Source organism: Carettochelys insculpta, chromosome 15 (genome assembly GCF_033958435.1).
Source record: "Carettochelys insculpta isolate YL-2023 chromosome 15, ASM3395843v1, whole genome shotgun sequence".
In the NCBI taxonomy this organism is placed as follows: domain Eukaryota; kingdom Metazoa; phylum Chordata; order Testudines; family Carettochelyidae; genus Carettochelys; species Carettochelys insculpta.
In genome coordinates this window covers 21,869,252-21,890,918 of record NC_134151.1, presented here as the reverse complement: position 1 = coordinate 21,890,918, position 21,667 = coordinate 21,869,252, and the positions used below count along the sequence as shown (strand labels likewise).

The 21,667-nt window shown below is 48.9% G+C and overlaps 2 protein-coding genes across 7 annotated transcripts in view; one reads left to right on the top strand and one right to left on the bottom strand.

Moving 5' to 3' along the window:
- The window catches only part of FGF1 (fibroblast growth factor 1), a 64,732-nt gene extending 53,386 nt beyond the window's left edge, over positions 1-11,346 (bottom strand). Inside the window, exons 1-2 of the mRNA XM_075009646.1 lie at positions 11,094-11,346; positions 6,726-6,925 (exon numbers count right to left, since the gene is read on the bottom strand). The gene's annotated coding sequence lies outside the window, so the exon portion shown is untranslated. The remainder of the gene's footprint in view (positions 1-6,725; positions 6,926-11,093) is intronic.
- The window catches only part of ARHGAP26 (Rho GTPase activating protein 26), a 544,666-nt gene that overhangs the window by 177,178 nt on the left and 345,821 nt on the right, over positions 1-21,667 (top strand). For 3 of the 6 annotated variants that reach the window (XM_075009638.1, XM_075009639.1, XM_075009637.1), the window contains one exon: positions 19,428-19,594. The exons of 2 other annotated variants lie outside the window; for them this stretch is intronic. The gene's annotated coding sequence lies outside the window, so the exon portion shown is untranslated. Of the gene's footprint in view, positions 1-19,427; positions 19,595-20,302; positions 20,378-21,667 lie in introns of those variants that run through there. One more of the 6 variants, XM_075009643.1, reaches the window with a different exon arrangement.

Genomic DNA, 21,667 nt, shown 5'->3' with positions numbered 1-21,667 from the left:
CTGTGTGTGTGAGTTTATACAGCACCTCTCAGTGTTCAGCCTGGCTACCAGCCATTGCTTTCCCTTCTCCTTTTTTGTGAGCATTAGAACTCATTCACAGATGTCAGCAGAAATGAAAATAGGAGTAAAGCAAACATGGCATGAAATGCCTGTCTGTGACTGGCCAGCCCTGGCATCTGAAGTCTCCGCAGGACGTGTACAGCACGGAAAGTATCAGAGAGGTAGCTGAGTTAGTCTGTATATTCAAAAACAAGAAGTCCTGTGGCACCTTATAGATTAACAGATATTTTGGATCATAAGCTTTCATGGGCAAAGACCCACTTCATCAGATGGTCACACACAGTCACTTGGTCATTACAGGGCTGCTCAAATTGCATCTGGCGAAGTGGGTCTTTGCCCACGAAAGCTTATGCTCCAAAATATCTGTTCATCCATAAAGTGCCGCAGGACTTCTTGTTGGTTTAGCACAGAAAGTGACATGCAAATATTGCCCTTTGGTCAGGCCCCGGCCGTGACCTGGAAGGACCCTTATCCCCACTATGGAACTGAGAAGATCGTTTTCACTCTATATCCTTTCAATTGTTGGTCCCTTTTCCAAGGGCCCAATTGTGGGGTGGATGCATGTGCACTATGGACTTGACAGAACCTATCACATTTTGTAGATGATTAATAGTAATGATTTCAGTCAGTGTTGCCCGACAACAAGTACCCTAGAGCTGACCACCTCCATATCCCAATCATACCGCCTGAGCTATCCAGTGATTCATCTCCACCACTGTGGGTGGGAGGAATGTGGGCATTGTGATTTCAGCACAATGCTGGACGCGGCGTTTAGTTTAACAAGAGGACAGCACAGACTGTGCCATGTGCAGGACTGGAAGGGCAATTTTACCCCAGTGCATTCAGCATCAAACTCCAACAAACACAGCAGAGACGGACCAAGCCTGAATGCTGGAGGTTTCAATTAAATCCACCCTGTTTCACACAGACAAAGAGTATTAGCAATGGTTGACCTATTCTTTCTAAAAAGCTGCATTCAGAGGCAAGTTCTGTTTATCCCTCCAGCTCTTCTCAGTGGCCCCACACTGGCTGATTTGCTCTCTCATTATTTTAGGGCTGTGGTGTTCAACACACTTAACCATATGCTGTAGTTTGGCCAGTTGACTGCGGCTAGTTGGCTTGAACAATAAATATATTTTGAGAATAATGCAGCTAGTTCACTGGCTGGACTTTGCAGAACTGGTTGGACTCTATTGTTCTAGGGGCACCACCTTCTCATCACAGGAGTGAAATCATCGGTAGAAAATATCAAAGGGTACCAGCAGGATATCAGTGGGTTTGAATCCCTGCAGTACAAGAAATTGCAATCCCAAAGGCATGCAGATACCATGGCATGGGTGCTGGATAAAGACCAGGTCTAGTCTGCAAATGTTCACGTAAGGACAGAAGATGACATATAATGAGGACAGCTAGCAGGCAGTAAAGGACCTGCAAAGCCCTGAAGGACCCCTGAGGATGTTCATACAGCATCTTGCTCGTACTTTGCAACAGCTTGTAAAACACGCGCTCTATCTTGTCCATCCAGCTTATGAGCTGCACCTCTTGTCTTAGGCCCAGTTCTCAACACCCGAATACCCGAGTTGTAGCCTCCTGCATCAGTGAGGCCACTGGCAGAGAGGCAGCTAGGAGGGGAGCATGCACAGCCGATGGGTGTGGCTCCATTTCTGTGTCTTCTGTGACTTCTGCAGCAGCCAGTGTGGCTGACCCCAGGGTGGCCCACGCAGCTAGCTTGGGGGCCAGCTGGTCTGGTGGGCCCAGGGACAGCCATGCTGGCCGCTGCCGGAGCGGCTCCACGGACAGCGGCAGTCAAATGCTGCTAGAGCAGTCCTGGAGCTCACTGTACCAGTCACTGCAGAGGGGGCCCAGGCAGTTTGCCTCAGGGATAACCCGAGCGGCAACCCATGCAGTAGACCCCAGGGACCTTGCTCTGGTGGCCTTTAGCAGCTGGTGACACTGCACCTGGACTTCCCACCCAGCAGCAGCCCCCTAAGGTGACCACCCTATCCCAGCAGAGGCTGCCCCAAGATTCAGTCAGGGGTATGTATAGTACAAGTCATCGTGGGAGTTGTTTATTGCCTGTGACCTGTCCATGACTTTTACTAAAAATACCCATGACTGAACCATAGCCTTACTGATGCGTAATAAAGAAATGGAAGAAGCTGCAGCCAGCTGTTTGCTGAACTCCTTCATTTGGGAGGAAGAGCAGGAGTGAGAGGCAGGCCAGAGTCCATTTAGGGAGGATGGGAGAGAGAATCTCTCCCAGGGACAGTGGTGGGGTTGGGGGAGAAAAAAAATCTGTCCAGGAGGCCCCAAAGTTATATGTTTGGCTGGAGAGTGTGATGGATCCAAAGTCAATTTAGGTTTAATCCATGCCGTGTATTCAGTCTGTGTCCTGAACAGCTGAATCATAATCCTGAGGCTGGAGGGAGAGGAACTAACCCAGAGTTACAGGGAAAACAGTTAAGCATTGTGCTGCCTCATCACCCAGTGCTGTCTTGTCCTTTGAAACCAATTAAACTTTATACTCTTGTTTGCACAGATATTTCCGTACATTCTGGCTACTGCACACAAGTGGCCCTTCCAAGGGCTGAGACCCTCCCAGGCTACCACGTTGCTCACCGGACCAGTATTGGTGACACCATGATTTTTGTTTTATTTAATGGTGCTGCTACAGCCTTGTCTGGTTGTAAGAAGGGCCGACAAGGAGAAGGGCCAACAAGGTCACTTTTAGTAGGCCCTGTAGTGGGTTTTAGCGACAGAAGAATGGAGGAGGGTTGAATCTTTTTGCCACCCTCAGTCCCTTTCTGCTGCCAAAGCAGAGCCCAGCTTCTTGGATTGGTGTGCATGGGTACTTACTAACACTGGGAAAGAAGTGTTTCAAGGCTCTTTTGTCCGCCAGCTAACTCACTTCCAGGAGTGGGGCGTGCGCATTCGGGTGACATTTTCTGTTTTCTTTGCCCTTCCCTCTATTCATTTAACTACGGAATCCGGAAGAGCCTGCAATGTTAATCAACAAACTCTGTGTGCCAAATAGGCGCCCCACCTTATCACAGAGCATGCAGAGACAGGGTGTCTGCCAGGGAAGTACAGAGAGAAACTACGTCCAACTCGTTCACTGTAAGCTAATCTTTCTTTCCCTTTCCTGGCTCTGTCATGTATTCTATCCCCTTTGTCTCTCACATCACTCTTTTCAGTCTGCTCCCTGCTCTGCCTTTCTCTGTCCCATTTCTGCTGTCCCTGCGGTCTCTTCTGCCATTATGCTGGGACTTCATCCGTGGTCTTCTTGTGTTCTCTCTTCACCTCATATTCCATGGCCTCTCTGCTCCTACCCCCAACTCTTGCCCTCACCCTCCTGCCTCCCTTCTGGAACTCTGGACTTGACATCAGAAAATCTTTCTCATTGTTCATGATTAAACATTAATGAATGCTATTAATTGTGGATGCCTCCCACAGCCCCACTCAGGCCATCTCCAGCCCTTGCATGCCCCGGAGTGCAGTGACTGCTGCTGCCTGCTTGCATGCCCCAGGGCACTAGTTACTCAGAAACGAATGGATAGGACAGAGTATATAGATGCCATTTCAGGGGGGCTCCTGGCCCTCTCCAAGTTTTCTACCACCTGCTGGGAGCCACTCACTCTTCTCTTCTCTGCCCTGCCTGCCTGGCATGTTCTTTGCTCAGGAGTATCCGGCAGAGCCAATAGCAGGGCTGGAAGCCTCTGCAGCACTTTTTTATTCCTTAAACAGACACACCGAGAGAGTGGTGGCAAAGAGTTTGCTGCAGGTTTCATCAAGATCTGTCCCTCACCTTCACAAGTCAGTGTGCTACAAAGGCAGGAGCAAGCCCCTTTTGAGACCAAGAGACGCAGGGCTGCTTAGCCGGGTCGGGGGCTGCTGCCCCAGGCACATGCAAGGGATGATTAGCCTCACAGCCAGACCAGCTTTGGGTGCTCCAGGCCGCAAGAGCAGCGCTGCATCTTTCCCTGCAGGAAGGAAACAAGCAAGAGCAGCTGCCACCACTATTTTTTCAATTGTGCTAAAAAGTTTTTTTCTAACTCTCATTTTTGTAGTGAGTGGCAGTATCCCAGTGCGGCCATTAATTCTACCATTTAGTCCCACTTATCTGCGGGAGTCTGTCCTTTGCCTGAAGTTGGCTTTGGGTCAGGTCAGGTCCAGGGGCTGTGCCACAGAATCTCCGATGGCTCTGCGAATGCAAGGATTTTACCAACTCTCCCCAGCGTGGGCTGCATTTTTCTAGGACCTGTTTCCCAGGATATGAGGATCTGCTTGTCCTCAGCTGCTGCCCTCGAGCATCCATTTTGCAGCTGCCTACTGTAGCTTCTCCTCTTCCAGCAGGCAAATATTCTTATCTCCTGTTCTAATTTTATAACATCTCTGAGGGCATGGCAGAGTCTCACAGACTTGGGTAACATCAGTGAATTTCACAGAGGTGATATTTACTTTCTCCTGCCCTTACAGTAACACACTAGGAATCTCTGTCCAACATAATCCTGTATATTTATCAACTATTTGTATAAACCCTCCCATGAACATAAATCCAAATCAATCCAAAAAACTTCTAATATTTGGCTGCCAAAAATGTTCATTATAAAGCTAAGTTATTAACACCCATCATTTAATTATACTCTAGAGTCTTGTTAAAGGGATAGCCCTATATGTTGTTAAAAAATGTGTTTCAGTAAATCAGGCTACATATGGGGTGGTTTATAAGTGACTTTGGGTTATTAACAGAGGTGACTAGTGCAGGGACTCCAGGGGGCACCAGCCACATGTCCCTGCCCCACCCCTCCTACCAATGCCCTCCCCCTCCCCCTCCATGCTCCAGCCATGCCCCCCCACCTGCTCCGCCCCCCGATTTCTTTCTCCAGAAGCGCTGCACAGCTTCTAGGGAGTATGGTGGCCAACCTGCCCCTCCACCAGAGCGGCACGGCCATGATAGTGAGTGCAGGGGGTTGCTTGGGGATGCATGTGGCCCCCTGTGAACCCCCACGCATCTCCCTGGTTATTAATGCAGTAGACGTCGGGCAGTAATTACACATATATGTAAAATGTGATGGTGGACCAATCACGTTCATCTTGCTGATTTTTCCCAGCCTGCTCCTAGAGATCTGCTTGTTTCCTGGCATTGTGATGGAATGTGCTATAAAAATGTCAGGTATGAGGAGGAGGATTCTGGAGGCCTCAGCTTCTGCACTGTATAAACTGAGATGTAGCCCTGGAGATTTGCATATGTCATTATTCCTAGGAGCCTGCAGCACTTGCAGGAATCACAGCATCCTCGACTGCAACTGTCTCATAATCCATAATCCATAAGCAGTGGCTGGCTCTGCATCCTTGGAAGGGCTGTGGCCATGGGCAGAAGTGGTGGAGCTTCATCTTAACTCCCTCAGCCAGCCCTTCGGCACTTCCCAGAGTGTGCTGCCTGGGGCTTCAGCTGCCACTGCTGCCTCAGTGGCTCTGGGGCTCCAGCAGCAATTTAAAGGGCCCCAGGGTAGCTGTTCCCTTTGCTTCCCTCCCACCATCGGTGGGCCTGCATGGTGCCCTTCACTTCAGTAGGAACTTTATGAGCTGGCAGTGCCAGTTCTTAAGTTGAAACCGTACCTCGTCTACACGCACGCTGCTGGAGGCTGGAAGAATTCCAGTGGCTGTCTCTTCTACACTGACAAGTAATCGTAGACTACAGCTTTAATTGCTTTATTTGTATACTATATAGGAATCAGGCACAGTGATCCCATCAAAGCAACAACCCTAGAACAGCCCCCGGAATTATGGCTCAAATTGCCTCTCCCCTAATCTGAAATGGTGCCCATGGCAGAGTCTTCAATCACACCACTCTGTCCCTGTGTCAGAGGGGTGTAAAGAGCCACCCCCTTGGGCCTGTGAGAGGAAGCATTTTATATAGCGGGGGCAAGCGGCACCAGCCCACTCCAGACTCAGCTGCAGTTTCCAGACGTGCTCACACGAGTAAGATGCACAAATGCCAGGGAGTTAAAAGGGAGCCTGTGCTCCTAGCTCATGGAAATGCTTTTGCGAATCCACTCTAACACCTGGCCCTTGTGAGCTGAGAGAATAACGTCCTGGTATGAGAGTTGGTGCTGAAATATGCTGACTCACGGGAACTGCTTGTAGTCTTTGCTGGATTAATTTCCCTCTTCCTGGACTAGCTACCATTCCTGTGCCGTGTATTGGGTGTGTGGCATTTGGATGACAACATGGTCCTGTCTTTGCTGAGCAGCCTTTAAAGGTCCCAGAGTGCTTTTTGTAAGCACTGGAGCAGCTTACCCTGCCATGCTTGGCCAGAATCCCCACAGCCCCATGTTGTACAGCCTGCTGCCTGTTCCCTCCCTCCAGGCGTGCGTGCTTGCTTTCCGGCATTGCGATGGAATGTGCTATAAAAATGTCAGGTATGAGGAGAAGGATTCTGGAGGCCTCAGCTTCTGCATTGTATAAACTGAGATGCAGCCCTGGAGATTTGCATATGTCATTATTCCTAGGAGCCTGCAGCACTTGTAGGAATCACAGCATCATCTACTGCAACCGTCTTCCTCCATCTCTCCCCTCTGCCTCCCCGTCACACACCTTGCTCCCTGTGCTTCCTCCACCTGCAGCCTTGTCTAGGACTCTCGCACAGGATGGTAGCAGCTTACCTGCAGCACGGTACTCCTGAGAGACAGGCGGTTGTCAGCTCTGGGAATTGTGCTTGTGTCAGGCAGAAAACTCCTCTGCTGTCGCACTGGAACGGGGTGTGAGCAAAGCTGCAGTCGCTTGACGCCTGTGCAGTTTCTCTCTGCTGCAGTTCTCCCTCTGTGCTGTGGGTTCTCCGGTGCCCTTGCTCCTGCAACTCGGTCTGTGGGGAGGTGACAACATGCACATCAGGTTGTTTAAAGAATTCCAAAGAGGGTACCAGCAGGGAAACCAGAAACCTCTGTATGAACTGGACTGGAGGCAGCTGGGTTATGTTAACTCCTTTCAGCCTGGGGCCTTGCCTATTGAGAGGCAGTAATACACATACGTGCATGCACACAGCCTGCCATTAGATGACAGAGCTTAAAAATAAATGTGAGACCATCACCTGACAAACAAGAGGGCTAGTAATGACAAGCCAGTGACCTGTTTGGTCTGCATTGCAGAGCTGCCAGCAGTCACTCAGTCAGCACTGCTGCAGGATTTAAGTAAATCATGTTAAAAAGGTTTTCTTCTGGGCAGATGGTTAAACTGAAAGGACTACTGGACCCAGCCTAACAGGCGTCTGTTTATTTTGAGGCTTCTGTTGCCAAGGAAACAGTAGATTGCGGTGAAGTGGGATCAGAAAAACAGCAGAAGGGAAAGGAGTATTTCTTTTTGTTTCCCAGCAATTTGCCTCATACCTTTATACATTTGGATCCTTTTTTGGCTGCAAAGCAAGGACAAGGTGCTAACCTTTATCTGATTCCAGATGCACCTATCTCCATGTGCACATCGAGATGGGCACTTTGGGGTATGCGATGGTTTCTTCTTCTCCAGTCCAGAAGGTGTCCTGATGTTGTAACCCTGGCCCGATTTGTGGCTAGGGACTGGCCCACTCCACACTTCCAATCTCCAACCAAAGACCCAGCACAAGCCCCAGCCTCTGCTTGGAGCACAAATCAAATATCTAGGGCGGGGGTCAGTAACTTTTCCAAGGCGGGGTGCTGAAATTTGACCTTCTGACCTCTATGTATGGTCCAAGAGCCAGTGATAGTATTTAAAGTCACTAATCATCCTACTTACAACAGCTTCATTAATAAATGAACTAAGATGCAGAGCTTTACAGTTTAGGTGGTGGTTGGTAGCATTAGCTGGCCTTTGGTTAATCCACAGGCGGTGTGGCTTTGAGCAAGCTCCTGACTGCATGGAAGAGGACAGATGGGGCACAGCTCCCACCCTGTGTGCTGATCAAAATTAGCTTGGGGCACTCTTAGCACCCATGCTGGGGGTTGCTGGTCCCTGGTCTAGGGTGGAGGGCTCCTGAGCAATTGCACAGTCTTTGACCTCTTGCCTCATGACTGGCCAAGCAATAATAATTTGTGGCTCTAGCCTTGTGGTGGGGTACAGCAAGCAGTCCGTAGCCATGAGCCTCCTGGCTGGAAAAAAGCAACAACAGGCAGGTGCATGCCTTATGGCCTATGTAAATATCCTGCCAGCTCCAGGTGTGGAGCAGCAACAGGGATGGGGAACCCAAGCCCACCCTATTCCACCAAGTCCCAGCCCAGGGGCCTTGCAGTGGTGAGTGAGCCCATCACTGGGTCAGTGGGGAAATATAAGATCACTGCCTCACATTGTGGCAGTACAAGCAGACCAATGGCTGGTTTCTCTGGGCAATGTCCTATCTGATTTTCCTGGTATCATGCCGCCGCTGCCTGGCTCTGGCTCTGGCTCTGGCTCTGGCTCTGGCTCTGGCTCGCAGTCGGGTGGCTCTTCCGCCAGTATTTCCCTGAGTTCTTCCATCTCCTGGGCCAGTCAGGCTCCAATCTGCTCTGCAGCTGGTCCTGGACATCACAAAGGGCTTGGCTGTCTAGTAGGGACATCTGCCTCCTTCCCTCATCTGCTCACAACAGCTGTGAGGTTCTACTCTTACGCTTCTTGCTCCATCCCCACATTTGCTGCGAGGTGCTTAGGCAGGGTTAGCTGCCAGCAGCAGGAGGAGTGAACTGGTCCAGAGGGAGGTCATTTAGTCTCACTGCAGGGTCAAACTAGCCTCAATAGTGAGTGTTGGACACTGAAGCCACATCTGACTGAGAATCACGGCTGCGGGTGGTAGGAACTCTCAAGGTGCAGAATCTAAGTGGGGTTTTCTCTTGATTTTCTTTTGAGCCGCTCAGGTGGCAGAGAGTGGGAAGAGAATCTATGCAAGAAGGTGCTGTGGTAATGGACGCATTCCCGTGATCCTGAATTAGGGATAGGTTGGCCTCAAGAGAGCTGAAACTTGTTGAAGTGTCCACAAGTTTGGCAGCGTCCCTTTGTTTTCTAAACCACTGTCGTTCATGAAAGCTGTTGTTCTCTGTGGCCTTACCGCTTCTAGGAAAGATGTATGTGCTGCCATGTTTAAATTTTATAACCCAGGCGAGCTGTAGTTTTAACTGGTTTGCTGATCCAGGGGTTTTGATCAACTAACACACATTAAAATTACACCTTGTTTTGTCTATACTGGGATTCCAGTGTGTGTTAGTTAACAAGCATTAGCCAGCACATGGTTAAAGTGTCCCTTTATTCGTAGTGTGATTATGACCCAAGTGTTTGGCGATCCAGTCCTAGCTGGAAATAAACTGATGCCTTGTCTATAGACTAACAAAAGTGTTCGCTAACATGTTTTAATGGGAGGCCCTTTAAAATGTGTTAGCACTGAATGTAGATGTTAAAAATCCTCTTGCCCTGCTGTAGCATCTGTTTACCTCTCGCTCTCAGCTTCATCTTCCAGGTGTTATCAGGAGCAGAGCATAGGAGGATACCCAAGTTAAAACAAGGAACTGATTCAGTCACTTAGAACTGTCACCAAACCCTGGAGTCCTTAGTTAACTTTTATTCTGTTCTTACTGTACCTCTTGACCACAGTGGGAGATCTGACAGAGTGAGAATGGTAATGTAATATAGCACTATTCATCCAAAGAATGTTGAATAGTAACAGAGAGATATCCGTGTTAGTCTCTATACTAGCAAAACAAAAAAGCAGTTCATTTTGTTAGTCTTTAAAGTGCTCCTGGACTGCTTTTTTGTTTTGATAATCATCCAAAGAAGTTTTTCAAATGTTATTAACTCTGTACACTGTATTCAGGCATCATTTCCTCCACTCCTGTAGTACAGCCACCTCTGGGATGGAATACAGCAATCATTTAAATGCAAACAGCAAAAGCATGCACCAGTTTAGGACAGGAGTATATTCACCAGCATGGAGTTCTGAGCGCAGTGTATTGCCTGTTTACAATCACTGAATGGCAGACACTCAGTAAGGTCAGAAATAACCTGTCCCAAGCTATTACTAAGCTTCCCTTCTGTACGGCTTTCTTATTATCTGTCTAGACATACTGTCAGGTAGATAAAGTGTGGGTGTGTTTGACGTTCCCTCAGTCTCCTTCAGACTCTGCTTCAACACACACTGCAAACCCTGGCCACGTTGCCTGACTGTTTTACCCTTACCAATCCCCTTAACATCTCCTGGTGGCTAACTCCTGCCCTAGGCATCCGTAATAACCTCCCCTTACTGCCTCAAATGTCCTCCTCCTGACGCGCAGTCATGTGGCTGCCTCCCAGTACCCCATAAATCCCATACATTTTATTGGGCTCTTTGGAAATACGGTAAACAATGAACTAAAGAGCCACTTTCTCCCTGCAGGAACAAGTGGGTGTGACTGCCAGCTCTCTCTCTCACACACAGGGAGTATGTGGTTCAGTCTCCCCTCCTTCCAGCTTTCTCTCCTTCTCCCTCCCACCCCACCCGCCCACCCAAACAAAACCAGGAAGAAGCAATAACAGAAACCATTTGACCTAACAGAGGTTTCCTGCAGAGCTGGTTAAATACATACATATATACACTGACCCACAGAGTGTTGCCCTTGTAATATTGCTTGGCTTCATATTATTCCTGAAGCTATAATGGTCAAATGGCTCAGCAAGTGTAAATCAGTCGGATACAACCTGGCAACAGAAATGAAATGGAGAAATTCCTGTTCTTTGGCTCCTGCCCCCTTAGTTTTCTTAGTTTCCTAATTTTCTACTGTATTGCAGCACAAGTAGAAAGAATTGAAGCACAAAGATCAAGAGAAAGCCAGATTGTTCCCCTGTGATGCAAACCCAGCCCAGCCTGTAGGCTTCGGTGGGATTTTAATGACAAAAAAAAACCCAAAGAAACAAAACCCACACATTGCAGATCACGTAAGAGGGGGAAACAAACATCGAAGATGTTGGGAAGCTTCCCGAGTGTCATGCCAAGGCAGGGTGCCCTGTAGGGGAGCCCAAGAGTTCAGAAACCCCTGAGGGGACTGAGTTCCTGTAACACTCACCTTCGTTCTCAGCTCAGAGGCGCTTTCAGGCTGGTTTCTGCTCTGGTCAGCACAGGCTGCTGGAAAGTAGGAGCAGCAGGGCTGGACCTGTGGGAGGAAGGGAGTTCCTGCCAATGGCTAAGGGAGAGAGTTTCCCTAACGGAGGCCAGGCTGTTGACTTGTCTGTGGGGTGATTAGGTATTGTGTTAGGACAGGGGTGCCTTTTCACAGATTGGCCTTCTTCACTGAAGGCCCAAGGGATCCTGATGGGAGGTGCGCACACACACACATTCACGAAAAAAGGCTCCAAGTGTAAAAAGTATCATTGAGCCCACAAATCCACATCACCGTCGAGTCTGAGTTAAAATCTGGCAGCTGTCACTCAGTGTGAGGGTTTGCAGGACGAGGTGGGACCCTGACAAAGAGGGTCTCCTGGGAGCTCAGGTTGCTACACTGGCACCTACACATGACAAACTAAAGAAATATGGATAATCATTTACTTTGCTCTTTTCTTCCCTCTCATGCGATTTTTTTTTTTTTGGACTTGGCACAAGAGCTATTTTGAGCTATTTTGAGGCTGGACTTGAGCCCAGGTGAAAGGACATGGATTTCATCCAGTCTGCCTCCCCCATATGCTTGGAGGGCTCCAGGGAGCTTGGAACAGCTGCCTTGACGATGGGGTTAAGAGCTCCTTGGGTAGGTGTGGTGTTCTCACTGATTCTTTCCCGTCATCCGGTGTCACCCTCGTGCAGCAAAGCCATTTTTCTCCCCAAACAGCTGTGCTGTGGTCAGAGGTGGTTCATGATGCGTGGAAGTGCTATGTGTACGCTGCCCTGAACTCATGTGGGACTTGCCCTCCCTCCACAGGCAGTTTACCTATTTGCCAAGTCACTATAAAGAATTTTCACTGGAAGTTCTCTGTGTACTGTGCTTACTGCAGGGCCTGGGTAGGAAGAAGCAGGATTGCCTGAGTTCTTGTAAATGGTGTGAGTGTGTTTCTGACAATGGTTTCACACAAGAAAATCCACATGTGCTAGGATCTGGTTAGAGCAGCGTTTCCCAAAACTGTGTTCCATGGAACACTGGTGTGTCACACGATGTGACTAGGTGTCCCAGGAAAAAAGGTCGATGCTCGTGATATTTTTCTTCTAAAATATTACGTATGAAATTGTGTGCGTGTGCTCATTTACACACGGCCGTGAGGTGGTTAAAGTGAGGCAAAGTGCTTGTAAGACTTTTTGAGCGTCATGATAAACTCCTGGATTCCATGTTTCGACTCTCTGACTGACAAGTTCTTTGTGGCTGCTGAGATTTGTGTGCCTAGCAGATGTTTTCACAAAATTAAATTACGTGAATTTGTCACTGCAAGGAAAGAAGGTGGCCACTTTTACTGCAACAGAGAAAATTGTTTCATTGTCAAGGAAACTGGAATTTTGGACCTCGTCTGTAGAAGAAAAGAACTTTCACTGTTTTCCTATGCTTAGTGACTTTCTGATCAAATCAACTTTTGAGCATTATGTGTGGCAATTTTTCAGTATGAAACCCTCCTCCCCACCTTCCCCCTCCCCCCAAACACCATGTATGTGTTCATTCAATATATTCCAAGCCCAGAAGCGTTCTGTAGCGAAATCAGTTTGGGAAATGCTGGGTTAGAGGAAGGAGGCACATAAAAATGTTCCAAGCATATTGCAGCAGCCTTAAGAAGGGGTGGACTTGATCCAGCGAAGCACTCAACGGGTGATTTCGGTAGGTACTGTGGGAACTCAAGTCTTTCCAGAGTCGTACACACATGGCCAGAGCTTCCTGCTGGCAGGGGTGCTGTACAGAAGCCAAATGCCACTGTCTGACAGACCTTTCTGTGGGAGGAAGGGAGAAAAGAATTATGGTCAGGGAGCTGTCGAACACTGGCACCTGCCAGCTAACAAGCTGCACTGCTTCTCTTCGTGATCCTACCGGTTTGGAGCCTGAAATACCAACGCTGAGGGATTGGAGTGGGGGTGGGGTAAACTGTTCAGTCACTCGAAGAGCTTGGAGCTGGCAGATCGCAGCAGATGTTGGAGGGCTTGAAACAGGGTGTTTGTGACAGACAGCAGCATTTGCGGGAGTGCTTCTCTGGCTCGACTCTTGCATTAACAGCTGGGGAAGAGGAGGGGGAGTTGGGAAGCTCTGGGAAAGCAAATGAGAAGAGGGAGCTGGGCCCGTATTCAGTGTCCCACATTCTGGAAGGTTTTAAGGGAATTCAGTCTTCCCTCCTCCCGTTCTGCATGCTCCTGCTTGTTCTATCCATTGGGTGACTGCTCCCTCTCTCTGCACTTGCTAGTAACAACAGCCAGAAACACTTCTCTGAGGGGAGAACCCAAGGCCCTCACAGCGCTGGGCCCGGTCCAAGCAGAAGTAGTACAGGCCCTGCCCAGAGAGGCTTTTGAACTGGCAAAGGACCGAGGATACACCTGGGAGGGCCTATGGTGAAGTATAGACACAGTTTTGTCACTCATCCGCATGGCCGTAGCACAGAAGGGGAGGAGGAAAAGTCACAGCTTGTCACCTGTACATACACACCATACACACATGCTGTCCCCACCCGTTGCTTGTGCAAACGCATCCCCTGGGGGCAGAAATGTGGGGAGCAGAGCATCCCTGCAAGGTGCTTTGGAGCTGGTGAGTGGGGTGGGGGGGGGAGGAAGGAGGAGGGGCAGCAGCTTGGCCATCCCTACCAATGTGCAAAGTACACAGCTGCATAGGCACCACAAAATGTGGGGTACCAAATTGCCTCAGATTCCTCGGTGCCCTAGGCAGCTGCATGCTGCACATGGGGCAGCCCCTGACTGCACCTCCATGCCCACCCCTATGAGCTGTACCCTGCAGAGCCATCCCTGGGGGTGCTGTGCAGGACACCCCCCTCCCACTCTTCCCTCATCCCACCCCTTCCCCCAAAGCCTGGGGGAAGCCAGGGTGGGGTCTGGGGGCAGGCTCCAGCAAGAGGGTTAGGTCTGTTCCTGCGCTCACCGGCAGCAGCAGGGAGTGGAACAGCATGACCCCAACCCAGTCCACTCCGCTGGCTCCCAGACAAGTTGCTCCACTTCCTGCCCTGCTCCTGCCTCCCCTACAGCTCCTGCCCTCACCACAGAGGGGCTGTCCTCCCCACTTCCCACCATGGGGGACGGTGTAGGGCACCAGAGTTTCAAGGGGTGGCCCTGGGCAGCAGACGTACTTGTGGGCTGAAAGCTCTCAGCGCCTGGCGAGCAGCTGCTGCAGGAGGGACAGGAGCAGGACTGGGGCAGGGGGTGTCTGGGGAGGGGCAGAGTACCCTGTGAAAGTGGATGGAGTTTCCAGAGGCAGCAAAGTCACTGGAGAAAGCACAGGAATATGACTGGGGGAAGGAACTGCTGGAGTTCATGGCGTGTGCAGGAGAAAGGTGGGGGCAGCGTTCCTGACACCGGGGCAATGGGGGAGAAGCGTGGGAGTGTTGGGAGAGGGAAAAGGTGGATTGCTCTGAGCTGGCTGCTCTCTCGGATCCCTACCACATTCAAGGACTTGGGCAGATCTATAGCAAAAGGGGGTGGGAAGGTGGGTTCCCCATCTTTACCGTAGCCCAGCTGAGCTCTTTGAAATGCAGCTGATGTGAGGGAATCAGGGACTGTTCTCTCACCCCCTGTCCATTCTCCCTTGCACAGCAAACCTCCAGACCTGATTCTAGATCTGAACTTGACAGCTCAGACCCATCTCTAGTCTCTTGTAGGTAGCACCAGTGACCAATCATGCCCAAGAAACCTGTGGCCTTCAGACACTGGGTACAACTCCCATTTAAACAGATGTCATGCTGCACGTGGCTGAGCTGGTGTATGCCTTCCAAACACCTCTCCCACTCCTGCCTCTGAGCCTCCCCACTGCTCCTTCCAGCCTTCTGGGCAACTCTTAAGCCCAGGTGAGATGATCACACCCCTATAGCAGTGGAGTGTCTCACAAGCTGGGACCATTCTTAAGGAATCAATGGTGTGTGCTTAGGTTTAACAGAGCACAGCAGAGCACATGGTCCCAGCCCAAAAAGGACTGCAGTGTGCAGAGCACATCCAGAATTAATATAAAGAGGGGCGGAAGGGCCAGGCTCAGTAAGCTGCAGGGGTGGGATAATTGTTTTAATGGCTCTCACTTTGCTGGAGTATCATGTCAGTGGCCGCAGAGTCCAGCAAAAAGGCTGCCAGAAGTGCAGGGCTTCTGCAGGACAACTGTATCTGACTCCTAGGGCTATTATGTTCAAGGAGCATGTCTTCCCCTGTAAGAACAGCCACACTGGGTCAGATTCCACCGAGCTCAGTATCCTGTCTTCTAACAGTGGCCAATGCCAGGTGCCCCAGAAGGAGTGAACAGAACACGTAATCCTCAAGTGATCCATCCCCTGTAATTGCTGGTACAAGTTGCACCTCCCTTATTCAGCATGGTCTGGACCTCACAGGTCCTGAACAAGAGAATTACCTGGACGAGGGGAGGTTCCCGGCTTCTGCCCCCAGACTACCCAGTGTTACCAGGACTGCTGCATCCCCAGCTCCCACCTCCAGCCTCCTTCCCCCAGGACTCTAGTCCCAGTTCTGGGGCTTCCACAGGGCTCCAGCCCCTGTCCCCCAGCTGACATGGAGCTGCCAGGGGGCTCTGGCCAGCCCCTTACTGCTGCAGGGTTGCTAGGGGGCTCCGGCCCCTGCTAGACCATAGATGTTGCCAGACGAGAGAGCACTGGATTTGAGAGGTGCAACCTGTATCCCTTCTGGAACCTTTTTGAAAATTGGCATCACAGTAGCTCTCCTCCAGTCACTTCGCACAGAAGTTAATTTAAATGATAGGTTAGAGTTACTAGTTTTCCACTTTCATATGTTGGTTCCTTCAGAACACGAGTGAATTCCAGCTGGTCCTGGTGACCTAGTTCTGTATATTCACCTGTACATACATCCATTTGTTCCAAAAGCCTCCTATAATCACACCTCATTTGGGGCAGTTCCTCAGGTTTGTCACCAAAAGAAGAATGGCTCAGGTATGGAAATCTCCCTCACATCCTGAGCGTCTATGTGTACGTTTAAAATATTCGCTGTTTCCCTGCTGCAGAAAGCATTGCTGTGTCTGCCCTGACGTTCGGTGTCCCAGAGACACAATGTCAGACGAGGAGATGGAAATAAGCTGATCAGAGAAGTTTTGCTGGCAGGATCGGTGCAAAACATCTTCTTGCAGTGTTTTTTGGGGCACAGAGGGCCTCATACTGTTTGCTACCAGCGGGGCTGACTGCCACTGTGGGCCCTGGGGCAAAGTGGGAGGGAGGGGGTGGCTCCGTGCCCCGGAAGGGGTGGAGCCAAGAGTAGAAGGAGCAGAGCCCAAGGGCAGTCAACCTTAGTGCTGCCAGGACCACGGCGCTGGGTCCCCCACAGCTGCACAGAGCTATGGAGCAGCACTACCAGCATTTCAAAGGGGCCCAGAGTCCTGTGGTGGCGGCATTTGGAGATCTGGGCTCCCTTGAAATGCCAAGCCCTGGGTCAATTGCCCCTTTTGTCCCCTTCTCTCCCCGTTCAGTGGGCCTGCTTGCTACAGAGCTCCTGTTGTCTTCTGTGGGATTGTCAGTGCTCAGCACTGCTTAAGACCAAGCCCAGTGGCATGCACAGTAATAGTCTGAGTTTTGCATGTGGACAGGAAACTGAGCAAGACAAGGATTTTTGGAGAGCAAGAGGCTCAGTTTTATACACAGATCAACAATTACTAGTTTTGGTAGTAAATAATTTTTCGTGTTGTTATTTATTATTATTGTTACTGCTGCTTTACAGATATATTGTTCTTGCCACTGGAGAATCTTGAAGAGCTGTACAAATTAGATAGGGGACTGACATCAGAAATATGGGATCAGGGTTTTCATCAGGATCGTTATGTGGCTATGCACCGGCCATAAATTTTGCAGCTGGAAGCCAGCCCCTGGGGCAAGGTGTGAGGGGTGCCTCTGCGGGGCAGGCAAGAATAGAAGGGGCAGGCCAAGGACAATCAACCCCCAGTGCCACCCAGATTGCAGCGCTGCCCTCGTACCCCCCCAGACCCCCACTTCCTCACAGCTGTGAGCAGTCACAGTGGTTCTGCTGCAGCATTTCAAAGGGATCCGAGTGCATCTGCCTCCTTTGCCCCCCCTGCTGGCAGGCTTGACTGGATGTGAACTCCCGCCAGGTTCAAGGGTGTTTGGATCCAGGTTTATGGCTGAGATCCAGCTCTACACATATGCATTATGTCTTACAACAACCCTGTAATTTAGTGTTCTTCCCAGTTCACAAATGGCACAGAAATTGTAAAGGTCCACTTATTTTGAGAGTCCCACTTCGGATGTTGACAACCAAGTTTTTGGGGTGCCAGCAACTGCAGGCTCCATTGACTTCAGCTGAAACTGTGAATCTTTAAGGACTCTGAAAATCAGCCTATAGTTTTCTCATGTGGAGTTCTTGCAACTTGAGCCCCCTAGTGGACCTCTGGAACATTTGGGCATAAGTAATCCAGCAAGCAATTAACAAAATGTAAAAAGAGCTCCGAAACCTCAGTATTTTCCTGTAGTCCCTATGTCACTCCATCTTCCGTGCAGAATTCAATACGCGGGTTAACCAACTCCTTAAGTAATATCAGGGAAATGTATTTCTCCAATACAGCATTTAATCTTTGTGACTGGACTGTCTGTGTAAAATCTGCCATATCTATACAGCAGTTGTGAATGGGGTGCAAATCTCAGCTCCTCTGTTCAGAAAGTAATCTTGTGCCTGACAGGGCTTATGATTGTTATCTGCATTTCATTGCTGCTAACTGAGATCGGCGCCCCATTGAAATAGTCTGACGGTGTCACACATGTAACATCGCTGACTTTGAACTGTAGCGGAGAAATTTAATAAATGTTTTTGTAATGTGATGGATTTCCTAAAATCCCAGTTTAATCTGCTATCAAATCAAGCAACAAATAGCAAAGATGTCCAGTTTCTGAGGCAAAGTGTGGGCTGGCAGATGTATTATATCTTGTAGTCCAAAGGCAGGATGTCAAATGATGATTTTAAGGCACATATGGAAAAGTTCACTATGTGTCACTGGCTTGGTATAAAACGGACCTCACAGTATCAGAGACTAGCTGTAAGAATGGCTAAAGGATTAGAAAACATGCCTGATAAAGTACATTGAAACAGCGACTAAAGACATGCAGCTGGTTTGGGTCAGTTAATTCGGCCTTACAGGGCTCAGGCTGCAGGGCTGGAAAATTACTATGTGGTACTTGGGCTGAAGTCCCAACTCCGGGGGGGGGGGGGAGGATACTAGAGCTGGGGCTCCAGCAATTTTCCAGCCCCTCAGACTATGCCGTGTGAGTCCAAATCAGCTGACATGGGCCTCCCTCAGCTATGCCCTAGGTCTTTTATACCTGCGTAGACCTGCCTTACATAGTGATCGACTCAAGGAGCTCAATCTGTTTAGCTTAACAAAAGGAAAGTGTAGGGGGTGACTTGACAATAAGTGCCTGTACTGGGAACACATTCGATTATGACCTGTTCCTTCTAGCAGAGAGAGGAGTAATACAACCTCAGACTAGAAATAAGGTGTAAAGTTGTAACTGTCAGGGTAATTGACCATTGGAACAAGAACAGAGAGGTAGCTGTGGATACATAGAACTGAAGTGGGGGGTGAGGGGACAGATACTAGTTGTCTTGCCTGAGATCATTACAAATACCAAAGGAAGGGAAACAGTCCTTGTAATGAGTGAGACAATTAGACAGACAAGACAATTAGTATCTCTCCCCTTTACCCCACCCTTCAGTTCCATATAGCTGATCTGTGAATTTTTATTTCATTTTTTTGGACCTCCGTGCTATATAGCTGTCAGTCTGTACTGGAAATGCTATAGATCTGAAGAAGTGGGTCTGTCCCACAAAAGCTCATCACCTAATAAATTATTTTGTTAGTTTTTAAAGTGCTACACGGCTGCTCGTTTGTTTCATTGGAACAAGAGTCATGGAGGAGTGTCCATCTCTGGCAATTTTTAAATCCCGATTGGATGTTCTTCTCAAAGGTGTTTTGCAGGAATTAATTTGGCTTTGTTCTATCAGCCTGTGCTGCACCGGCGGGGTCCATTAAGGTGATCCCATGCACCCCTTCTGACTTTGGAATCTACACAGATGATTATATTCTAGTCTAAAAGCTCCTGTCTGGCTATTGAGAGCTTTTACCACAAGGTAGAGCTCTGTGCACATTGTCTGGAAGTGCTCCAGAAATAGCTGGAACCGAGCGCCTGCCTTTCAAAGGCACATCTAAAAGGGGTATTTTTCTGTTGAGTTCATGCTGGTGAAAAAGCTCCATGTGCCTTTTCAGGTTTACTTTCGTGACGTGCTCAAGAGTCTGTTCACAGCAATAAGAAGAGCTGGCACATCTGTAGTGCCTGACAGCAGAGGGCTTTGACACATGTTGCAAATATTGATTGATGAAACTTGAACACACCTTTAAAGCCTCAGTCAATGCAACACCCTTTGGCACACTTGGTAAGTTTCCTTTTTTACAGGTGGGGAAACTGAGGTACGGGGTGGTAGCTTGAGCTGTCCGTTGTGTCACACAATGAATCAGCAGCAGAGACACCCATCACTATCAGCCCCTAGGGCTACGTCAACACTTAGTAAAAACTTCGAAGTGGCCACGCTAATGGCCAGATTGACAAACATTAATGAGGCACTGTAACGCATATTCAGCACCTCGTTAGCATGCTGGCGGCCGCCGCACTTCGAAATTACTGTGTTTCAGTGCCCGTGTGGCTCGTCTCCACTGGGGTCCTTTTCAAGAGGACCCCACCAACATTGAAATCCCCTTATTCCTATGAACTCATAGTTTTTACTAAGCGTAGGCATGGACTAGGAGAAACTGAAAATCCTGTGTCCCCTCGGATGACACCTGTCCCCCTCCTCACACCGGGTTTCTTTCTGCTACATGGAAGAAATGATTGGTATCAAAGACACGTAATTTTATATTCTTTTTTAATAGTCAGACAAATGATCACGTCATGTAAATCCGGACAACTGAGGTGCTTCAGAGCTGCAGCATCTCTAGACAGGACCTCTTTTTAGTCTCTCTTTCCCCCAGCATATTCGGTGTCACTTGCTAGTTGCAGAAATAGTAGTAGTGCTCCCGCAGTATCCATAGCGGTGCTGCCTCTTCAAGTGCTGACATTTGAAAACATCCTGAGAAATTCCCTTACAGCACTCTTTCCATCTAATTATCTGATCAAGCCAATAGAGGAATCACAGCAACAGCTCCTCAGACACTTCTGCAGGGTATGTAGAATTTCTGATCTTTCACTGTTAAATTCTGTTCTCATTTACACCAGCATAAATCATGAGTATTTCCATTGGGACAGATCCTCGGCTGATGTAAATTCTAATTTACACCAGCTTAGGACCTGGCCCGTTGACTCCTGCTCATTCACTGCTGATTTGGAGCTGCTAAAGAAGAGCAGAGTTGGGCCTTCTCTCAAAAGGAGCTGCAGATGGATGGGGAAAGTGACAGGAAACAATGATGGTTCTCATGATTCTCATTAAGATGACCTAGTTCCTCATGATTTCTGAGCAAAGCACTTATTCGACAGATCAGACCAGGGTAATTCTTATTTGTTTTTTTTTAATTATTCTGTTATTAGATTAGACATTTTATAATCCATTACTTGTTGGCATTGGAACAGGAATTACAGCGTCACTTCTATTAACAGCTAGCAGCTGTCCCGCTCCTTTGCCATATGCATACGCTTTTAAACCTATGCTAGGCCGTTCACCACAATCACACCAAAGTTTCTGAATGATCAGGGAGCCAAGGGTCCAGGGTTCCTCCATGATCATTTGCTTACACCAAATTTGTTGACAGGTAGTCTTCACTTTTTTCTACACAGGGCAGTATGAAAGAGCTCGGGAATCCTTAAGGCCCTGTATCCTGTGTAACTACAGGTTGAACCTCTCTAATCCAACATCCTCAGGCCCTGACCAGTCCTAGACAAGAGAATTTGCAGACCACAGAAGGTCACTAATGTCTAGCAGCATTACCAACTCTTCCACTGCTTACTGGGCTCTTAGAAGACTTTTGGGGTAAACTACAGCTAAATAACAGAACAGAAGACTGAGAGCCAGGACTAGTGGCGGGAAACAAGGCCACGTTCGTGATAAGTGTTGAGAGAGGCGTTCTGCCTCATGAAGGAACGGCAGAACGCTGGTCACAAAAGTGCCATATTCCATCGATTTACTGTCAACAGTACGCCTTGAGAATGTGGATGCTCCGTGGGTTTTGTCGAAAGAGTGACAAAGTGAGGTTTCAGCACTTCCAGCATCTAACATTCCATCCAGCCCAAAAGTACTACATCATACAATTGCACTTTCTGATCTGATCCTCAAGAGAAAAACTCAAAACACAACTGCAGCCTTCAGACAAAAAGTTGCTGTTCCAGTGGATACCTCTCTCCCCAAAATCTCAAGGAATTCCTTATTTTGTCTTCACTCAGCTGAGCCATTTGTGCAAATAGTGGCTGTGTCTACACGTGCCCCAAACTTCGAAATGGCCATGCAAATGGCCATTTCGAA